The sequence below is a fragment of the Ornithorhynchus anatinus genome, chromosome 1 (assembly GCF_004115215.2).
Source record: "Ornithorhynchus anatinus isolate Pmale09 chromosome 1, mOrnAna1.pri.v4, whole genome shotgun sequence".
Taxonomy (NCBI): Eukaryota; Metazoa; Chordata; class Mammalia; order Monotremata; family Ornithorhynchidae; genus Ornithorhynchus; species Ornithorhynchus anatinus.
The window spans coordinates 105084006-105091740 of NC_041728.1; the positions used below are offsets into that span (position 1 = coordinate 105084006).

The 7735-nt window shown below is 39.4% G+C and overlaps 1 non-coding gene across 1 annotated transcript; it reads right to left on the minus strand.

Moving 5' to 3' along the window:
* Window positions 1-712: 712 nt before the first annotated feature.
* LOC114816900 lies at window positions 713-850 on the minus strand. Its single transcript, XR_003764701.1, has one exon. It is a non-coding gene; the product is annotated as a small nucleolar RNA SNORA7 (small nucleolar RNA).
* Between the last annotated feature and the right edge of the window lie 6885 nt (window positions 851-7735).

The following is a 7735-nucleotide window of genomic DNA, read 5'->3' on the forward strand; positions in this document are numbered from 1 at the left end:
GCCCGGGCTTGGGAGTCAGGGGTCATGGGTTCGAATTCCGGCTCTGCCACTTGTCAATTGTGTGACTGTGGGCAAGTCACTTAACTTTTCTGTGCCTCAGTTACCTCATCTGTAAAATGGGGATTAACTGTGAGCCTCACGTGGGACAACCTGATCACCCTGTATCTTCCCCAGTGCTTAGAACAGTGCTCTGCACATAGTAAGCACTTAACAAATGCCAGCATTATTATCCCTGATTACTCTGTATCTACCCCAGCGCTTAGAACAGTGCTCCACACATACTAGGTGCTTAACAAATGCCAACAATATTATTATTATTATTATGTAATCTTGACATCAGTGATTGAGTTCCTGAAGTACCATATCAAGAGTACCTCAGGGGTGGATGTTGACAAAGGCCATTTCATTCCATTCGATTTGCATCCAAATGCATTCCAATTAACCAGACTGAAATAGGGGTGAGAACATATAAACAAAAAAATAGAGGAAGTCTTGCCTTGTCTTATGTTGTTTCTGATCCATAGTGACTCCATGGACATATCTCTCTCAGAACGCCCCACCTCCATCTGCAATCGTTCTGGTAGTGTATCCATAGAGTTTTCTTGGTAAAAATATAGAAGTGGTTTACCACTGCCTCCTTCCATACAGTAAACTTGAGTCTCCGCCCTCAACTCTCTCCCGTGCCTCTGCTGCCCAGCACAGATGAGTTTTGACTTGTAGCAGATTGCCTTCCACTCACTAGCCACTGCCCAAGCTAGTAATGGAATGGACAGGTCTCTGCTTGACTCTCCCTCCCATAGCCGAGACTGGTAGAGTACTGGAAACTCTCCAGGTGCCATCCTGAGAAGGGAATATGAAGCAAAGACAAACTCTAACCTGGTTATCACAGGCATTAGGGAAGAAGCTGTTCTGACTGGGGTTTTCATTTAATATAGAACATGATCAGAGTTTCCGTGTGCGGGAATACTGAAATAACTAGACTAAAAGAATGAATCAGCAGAGTAATAAATATATCTCTTTAGTGAGCACTTTGTTCCAATAGACAGTTACCAGTTTTTTCTGGACCTATGAAGGGCAAAGAATAGCTTAAAGTCAATTTGGATTTATTAAGAATGCAAAATTATTTTCACAGAAATGGTTTCTTTGATATGGTTTGCTCCTTTATTTTGACAGTGACAATTACCGTTAAGACTGTGCTTTGTCAAAATAAAATTAAATGAGCCGGTGCTAATAATGTATCGATAACTACAACATAATGAAATTGAGATAATAAAAATATAATCATATATTATTGCAACACTCTGCTATCCTATCCAGAAAACCTTTAGATATGGCCCAGGTTTTTGGGGAATATGTTTCTTGGATCCACTTTTCTTAGAAGACAGTCAACTGGGAACAAAAGCTACTCTTGTTTGTAGGATAGTGAATAGTTGGTTCTCACAGTGTTCCGCACACAGTAAGCGCTCAATGAATAAGATTTAATGAATGAATGAATACTCTGGGATCATATAGCTCTTTTTCCGTCATGTGCTGAGAAGGAGCAAAGCAAGTTCATGACCTTGGTTGAGGATAAGGATACAAATATCTAAGGTGCAGTTTTGATAGATGAATGACTTATGGGATGGACAGTAGCCTTGAAACTAGAGAGGTAGGGATAGGTTAAAGTTCTGTAATTGCTTGAAAATCATAGAATCACAGGCCAGGAAAATAAATGTCAGGACTCCTTCCAAGACAAAGTGGTGAATGTTCAATCGACTTGCTTTGTTTTTTCCACTCATTATCATTATTATTGTTATCAGCACCATTGTAACAGTGATGATGATGATAATCACAATAATAATAGTAGTGGTATTTGTTAAGTGCGTACTAAGTGCAAAGGAAGCCCTGGGGTTGATACAGCACAATCAGGACATAGTTCCAGTCCCACCTGGGGTTCACAGTCTAAGTGGGAGGGAAGACCGGTATTGAATCCCCATTTTACAGGTGAGGAGAGTGAGGTCCAGAGAAACAAGTGACTTGCCCAACATCACTCAGCAGGCTAGTGGCAGAGCTGGGGTTAGACTCCAGGTCCCCTAACTCCCAGGACCATGGTCTTTTCACTAGGCCACGTTGACTCTCTCTAGGGCATGTTGCCTCTCTAGGTTACGCCAGGATTGGGGGCTGTACATAGTCTCAGTCTGATTTACCTCGGTTGGTTTATCCACGACAGATGACGATAGGGCTAAGATTAAGATATGCATCCCCACAAGAACCCTATCATTAATGGAGAGGCAAATGTAAAAAAAAAATGAATCAATTGAATTTTTGAGCACTGATAAATCCATTGGTGTGATCATGATAATTGGTACTTATTACTTCTGGTTAAATCAGCATAGCCTAGTAGAAAGCGCACAGGTATGAGAGTCAGAGGACCTGGGTTTTAATACGAATTCCACCACATGTCTGCTCTATGACCTTGGGCAAGTCATTTAACTTCTATGTGCCTCAATTATGTCATCTATAAAATGTGAATTGACTTGAAATGGGAATTGAGACCCAAGTGGGACATGGACTATATCCATCCTAGTGCATCATATAGTGCCTAAAACATAATAAGTACTTAAAGTATTTAGGGAAGCAGCATGGTTAAGTGGAAAGAGCACAGGCTTGGGAGTCAGAAGACGTGAGTTCTAATCCCGGTTCTTCCACTTATCTGTTGTGTCACCATGGGCAAGACACTTAACTTCTCTGTGCCTCAGCTACTTCATCTGTAAAATGAGGATTAAGACTATGAGCACCATGTGGGACAAACTGATTACCTTGTATCTACCCCAGTGCTTAGAACAGTGCTTGGCACATAGTAAGCACTTAACAAATACTATAAAAATAATAATAATGAACACCAATAAAAAAATTCTAGCATCTTCATTATAGTTTGCTGATTGATGGGAAGCAATACCGATGACTTCTGCCACTAGGTCCTGATCCCATATCTTGCCATTGCCCTGGGGGCAGTCACAGTTTGCTGTCTGGGCTTTTGTCCTTGGGCAGGGGGCTGGGGGAGGCAATCCTGCTGAACTCAGTGATCCAAGTACACCATATTTGCTTTTTAATACGGTTGGAATCCCACCTTGGTCCAGTCCAGGTTTGTGAAGCTTTCCCCAAACAAAGAGATTTAGTGAATGAGGCAGGTGATGATGATGCCATGGGGGAAGACACTATATTGGGCCCCTACTTTGTGTTTTGAGCTGTACTGAATAATAATAATAATAATAGTGATGGTATTCCTTAAGCACTTACTTTGTGCCAATTTACTATGTGCTATTTACTTAGCACATTATTACAATGTGCAGAGCACTGTATTAAGCGTTTGAAGGAGTACAACACTATAGAACTACACTTTTTTCCCTGTGAGGTTTGGTTCTGGATTTATTTCCCTAGCTAGGCTTTGGAATTACTTCCTGACATATACTATTTCATGAATGTTCTTTCCAAACAAAACTCATTTTCAGGCATCACAGATCTCCAGCAAATGCAGGAAAGCTTGCTCTCTACTTCAATCTCTCCCTGAAAACCAGGGCACGTGCATGTCTAAGTGCTTGTCTCAGATATCTCCTGCCCTTGGAGAATCTTTTGCTCAATCATAACCAATTATTTGTCACTGGGTAGCCCATTTCATTTCATTTCTCTGATTCACACTATCAAGGTCAAGCACTGTGGGTTGTTTCTTTTTATTTTGGAATCAAATGGTGTCATCTATCAGTTTTGATCATCCTGTGCTGTCCTAAATCTTCAATGAAACATTCTTATTATGCTGCAATATGATTACTGATAAGGTGCATTTTATTGAAACAGAATTTTGCTTTTCTCTCAATACCTCAATTATGTTTAAATTTATAATGTCATATTTTGACATTATCTTGAGATGCTGTCCTTGCACTTTCATTGTAGTAATTGAATAGCTGTCAAGCCTAATGAATTCCATTTATATTAAATTGGACATGGTTCATGATGTCTTTACATATGAATGATTCTACCAGTGGCTATTTTGATTATTTTTTCATTTCCATTTGCAGAAAACAGTGCAGTTCAGTCCCAATGAAACAAAAACTACTATTTCATAACAGAAACTCAGATACAAGAGAATGACCAATTTTCAGTGTCCAGCTATACAATTCACAGCTTATACTTGCATACAAATAGAAAATGTTTCTCCTAAGGGTTTGAAAAGCAATTAGCATCTTTCGATTGAAAAAAAAACCTCCGCATTGTTTTCCTCTAAAATTACATAGCTATTCCTCTGTACTTTTCTTGGCTCCAAAATGAAATGATTTTCAACATCTTTAACTTTTGTAATATGTGCAGGTCTTTTGGTAACATTTACTCTGATCTCGTCTGCTCTGATGTGCAAGAACATTTTCATAAGAGACAGAACAATGTTGATGAAATGTTTAGGGTGAATAATAATAATTATTATGGTATGTGTTTAGTGCTTACTATGTACTGAACACTGCTCTAAACTCTAGGGTAGGTACAAGGTAATTAGATCCATGGGGGTAATTAGCCCATGGGGGGCTCACAGTTTTAATCCCCATTTTACAGATGAGATAACTGAGGCACAGAGAAGTTAAGCAGCTTGCCCAAGGTCACACAGCAGATGAGTGGCTGAGGGGGGATTAGAACCCACAGTCTCTGACTCCCAAGCCTGTGCTCTTTCCAGTAAGCCATGCTGCTTCTCATAAATCTAGATAAACACAAAATAAGAGGTTTGCTTTTTTTAGATGTGTGTGATTATTATGTTTCTCCCATTCTTTCAAATTAAATGCTATTAGTCTTGGAAAATGCTGCAGCTGAAGATGACAATTTATCCAGGAGTATGCTACTGAGAAAACATCTCTTAAACACTTAGACCTTCTGCTCTTTGACATTTGGGGGGTTAACACTGCTCAGACATAAACAGTTAAGACAGGAAAATAATGTTTGTTGTATTTATTGAGTGCTGTACTAAGCGCTTGGGAGAATATCATATAACAGGGTTGATAGACATGTCCCCTCCCCACATTGAGTTTACAATCTAAAGGAGGAGCTTAAAAAGTTCTACTGGCAGTAAAATATGTCTTAGAGGTGTTTATCCAGTAGGGAAAAATTGGAAAGGGCATAGGGCCGGGAGTTGAGTCAGAGGACCTGGGTTCTAATGCTAGCTTTGCCACTTGTATGGTGTGTGACCTAGGGCAAGTCACTTAAGTTTTCTGTGCCTCAGTTTCCTCATCTGTAAAAGGGGGATTCTATTGCAGTTGCCCCTCCCACTTACAGTGTGAGCCCCAAGTGGGACAGGATCTCTGTTTGATCGGATTATCTTGTAGCTATCCCAGTGTTTAGTTAATGAAATGCTTGGCACATAGTAAACACTTTCCTAAATAGCACAATTATTATTATTAGCAGTGATGGTTTATACCGAGCCATCTACACTCTCCTTCCTGATCCTCCTGAACCCTGTAGCCTGCAAGCGATGGCTGGTACAGAGAATGGGTGTGGGCTGCAGTTCAAGAATAGAACATCTCTGAATCCTCATCCATAGCAGACACCACTCTGTCTCCTTCCACTTTGTATGTCGTGAGTTTGAATTTCAGTAATTTTGGGTTTCTTCTATTCCCACTTTTGTAATGAGGTAAGTTGAATAGAAGAAAGCAGCTTAGCCTAGCATATAGAGCATGGGCCTGGGAGTCATAAGGACTTGGGTCTAATCCTGGCTCCACCACAAGTCTGTCGTGTGATCTTAGGCAAGTCACTTCACATCTCTGTGTGCCTCAGTTACCTCATCTGTCAAATGGTAACAATGACTGTGAGCCCCATGTAGGACAAGGCACTGTAACCAAGCTGAATTCCAAGTGCTTAGTACAGTGCTCTGCACATAGTAAGTGCTCAATAAATACAACTGAATGAATGAATAAGTTAACTTGTATCTACCCCAGTGCTGAGTACCTACAGTACCTGACACATAGTAAGCACTTAAGAAATACCATAAAAAATGAGATTTATAGGCTAGACACACAAGAATTCCTTTTGATTATATTATAATCAATATAATCAAAATATAATATACAATATAATATATATTATATAATATATATTATATATTATATAATATATAATGTACATATAATATATAATATAATTATAATATACAATATACAATATAATCAATACAATCAAAACGAGAAGCAGCGTGGCGCAGTGGAAAGAGCACGGGTTTTGGAGTCAGGGCTCATGAGTTTGAATCCAAGCTCTGCCACTTGTCAGCTGTGTGACTGTGGGCAAGTCACTTAACTTCTCTGTGCCTCAGTTCCCTCATCTGTAAAATGGGGATTAAGACTGTGAGCCCCACGTGGGACAACCTGATTCCCGTGTTTACCCCAGCGCTTAGAACAGTGCTCTGCACAGAGTAAGCGCTTAACAAATACCAACATTATTATTATTATTATAATGTTACAACCAGATATCATGTCTAAATGAAGCAATCATGTTTCCTAGAGGTATGTTTCCAGTAGAAAATAATATTACTGACCTGAGATTCCATTGGGAAATTCAAATGCTAGTGCCTAAATGTGATGTTCTGAACCCAGTGGGCATATATTACAGTGTTTTGCATACAAGTGATACTTGGTATGGTGTTTTTCTTTTTTATAGTATTTGCTTAGTGCTTATTATATGCCAAGTACTATACTAAGTGCTGGGGTAGATACAAGCTAATCTGTTGGACACAGTCCATGTCCCACATGGGGCTCACAATATTAATCCCCAGATTAAGTAACTGAGCACCGAGAAGTGGAATGATTTGCCCAATGTCACCCGGCAGACAATTGGCAGTGTCAGATTTAGAATCCAGGTCCTTCTGACTCCCAAGACTGTGTCTATCTACTAGATCATACTGCTCAATATAATGGACTGTATAAAGTAGGTATCATGATCCTTCTCTCTCCCCAATCTTTCCTTGTCTTGTTAATGGGAGATGCTCTGCATCTGGTAGGTTTGCAATATTGTGGCTCTCATCATATTGCTCAATAAATGCTACTGTTGCTTCCATTAACTCATTCATTCATTCATTCATTCATTCATTCATTCATTCATTCATTCATTCAAACTTATTTACTGAGTGTTTACTGTGTGCAGAGCTCTGTACTGAATGCTTGCAAAGTACAATTCAGCAATAAAGAGAGACAATCCCTGCCCACACTGTTTTTACAGTCAAGAATGGAGGAGAGAGACATTAAAACAAACAGGCATCAAAATAAATGAATAGAATTATAGATATATACACATCAAAACAAGTAAACAGGCATCAATATAAATAAATGGAATTATAGATATATAATGCTATGTAGATATGTGTATGTATATATGTATGTGTATATGTATATATATACACATATCTACATAGCATTATATATCTATAATTTACATATATATACACATATACACATAAGTGCTGTGGGGGGGGCGGTGGGAGGGAAGACCAAAGGGAGCAAGTTGAGGAGATGCGTAAGGGAGGGGGAGAAGAAGAAAAGGGGTGCTTAGTCTGGGAAGGCCTCTTGGAGGAGGTGAGTCTTCAGTAGGGCTTTGAAGCGGGGGAAGAGTGATTGGTGGATTTGAGGAAGAAGGGTATTCGAGGCCAGAGGAAGCTAATGTTCATGATGTTGCAATATGCAAAAAAAAAAAAGTTATTTGACCCTTTCTCTGATTCTGGTGCAGAAACTCT